The sequence below is a fragment of the Ochotona curzoniae genome, unplaced genomic scaffold (assembly GCF_017591425.1).
Source record: "Ochotona curzoniae isolate NIBS_2020 unplaced genomic scaffold, NIBS_Ocur_1.0 contig_3190, whole genome shotgun sequence".
NCBI lineage: Eukaryota > Metazoa > Chordata > Mammalia > Lagomorpha > Ochotonidae > Ochotona > Ochotona curzoniae.
Window position 1 is genome coordinate 14669930 of NW_024465751.1, and position 2601 is coordinate 14672530.

Consider the following 2601-nt stretch of genomic DNA (forward strand, 5'->3'; position numbering starts at 1 on the left):
CGAAATAGATTTCATTCTAACTAACATCAAAAGAGACAGGGAAGGCCATTTTATACTGGTGAAAGGAATGATCCATCAAGAAGCAATCACCATCATTAATGTTTATGCACCGAATCTTAATGCACCTAGTTACGTAAAGCAATTACTTACAGACTTAAGGGAAGACATAGACACCCGCACAATTCTTGTAGGCGATCTCAACACACCTCTAACAACAATGGACCGGTCTACGAAACAAAAACTCAACAAAGAAACAACAGAGCTCACACAAACAATAGAACAACTGGACTTAGTAGACATATATAGAACTTTTTATCCTAAGGCCACAGACTATACATTCTTCTCAGCGGTGCATGGCACCTTCTCCAGGATCGACCACATGATAGGACATAAAGCGAATCTAAACAACTTCCAAAACATTAGTATCATACCATGTACCCTCTCAGACCACCATGGGATGAAACTGGAAATCAACAACTCAAAACTCCCCAGGAAGTATAGGCACTCTTGGAAATTGAACAATATGCTATTAAACGAACAATGGGTCAGAGAAGAAATTAAAGATGAGATCAAAAAATTCATGGAAACCAATGAAAACTCTGATACTACATTCCAAAACTTGTGGGACACCGCCAAAGCAGTGCTACAAGGTAGATTCATCGCAATCGGAGCGCATGTCAAGGCCCAAGAAAGACGCCAAATACAGGAACTAACCACACACCTCCAGGATCTGGAAAAACAGCAGCAGAAGAGTCCCACGCACAATAGGAAACAAGAAATCATCAAAACAAGGGAGGAGATAAACCAAATAGAAATCAAAAAAACTATACATAAAATCAACAAATCAAAAAGTTGGTTTTTTGAGAAAATAAACAAAATAGACACTCCACTGGCCCGATTGACCAAAAAAAAAACAAGAGAAAGTGAGAATCAACAGCATTAAAGATGAAAAAGGCAACATAACAACAGACACTGCAATCATTAAGAAAATAATTAGAAATTACTACAAAGAACTGTACTCCCACAAATTTGAGGACCACCAAGAAATAGAAAAGTTCTTGGACTCCCACCATTTACCAAAACTCAGTCCAGAGGCAACTGCAGAATTAAATAAACCCATAACCGAGGTAGAGAAACAGTCATCAAGGATCTCCCAACGAAAAAAAGCCCAGGCCCAGACGGCTTCACTACAGAATTCTACAAAACATTCCGAACAGAACTAACCCCAATCCTCTACAAGCTCTTCAAAACAATAGAGGAGGAAGCAACCCTCCCAAACTCATTCTATGAAGCCAACATCACCTTAATCCCAAAACCGGATAGAGAACCATCAGAGAAGGAAAACTACAGACCTATTTCTCTGATGAACATTGATGCTAAAATTCTCAACAAAATCCTAGCCAATAGAATTCAAAAAATCATCAGACAGATCATTCATCCGGATCAAGTAGGATTCATCCCTGGAATGCAGGGATGGTTCAACATTCGGAAATCCATAAATGTTATAAACTATATCCAAAAACTGCAAAACAAGAACCACATAATAGTTTCAATAGATGCAGAAAAAGCTTTCGACAAAATCCAACACCTCTTCATGCTAAAAACTCTAGCCAAAGTAGGCATAGATGGGAAAATCCACAACATAATTAAAGCAATTTATGAAAAACCCAACGCCAGTATCATACTGAATGGAGAAAAGCTAGAACCCTTCCCACTGAGATCTGGAACAAGACAAGGGTGCCCACTATCACCACTGCTATTCAACATAGTCCTAGAGGTACTTGCAGAGGCCATAAGACAAGAAAAAGAAATCAAAGGCATACCTATAGGAAACGAAGAAGTCAAGCTTTCACTATATGCAGATGACATAATCCTATACATAGAAAAACCAGGAGACTCAATACATAAACTGCTAGAACTTATACGAGAGTTTGGCAGAGTGGCGGGGTACAAAATTAACGAACGAAAATCAACAGCCATAGTGTACGCAAATAACACCAAGATGGAAGAAGATCTAACCAACAGGATACCATTCAAAATAGCAGAGAGAAGTATGAAGTATTTGGGAATAAATCTAACCAAAAGTGTAGGAGACCTATTCGAAGAAAACTACAAACTATTTAAAAAGGAAATTGAACAAAACCTCAAAAGATGGAATAACATCCCGTGCTCCTGGATAGGCAAAATCAATATCATTAAAATGTCTATACTACCACAAGCAATATACATTTTCAACGCAATTCCAATCAAATTGCCCAAAACATTCTTCACGGAACTGGATACAATGATTCAAAAGTTCATCTGGAAACACAAAAAACCACGAATAGCTAGAACCATCCTGAAAAATAAGAATTTAGCAGGGGGAATCACAATCCCGGACCTCTGGACATACTATAGAGCAGTGGTTATCAAAACAGCCTGGTACTGGCACAAAGACAGAAAGGAAGATCAATGGAATAGAATAGAAGCACCAAAAGGGAATCCACACAGATACAGCCAATTAATCTTTGACAAAAAGACCAATGACAGCTTAAGCAAGTGGGAAGGACTCTTTAGTAAATGTTGTTGGGACAACTGGCTGATAGCCTGTAGAAACAAAAA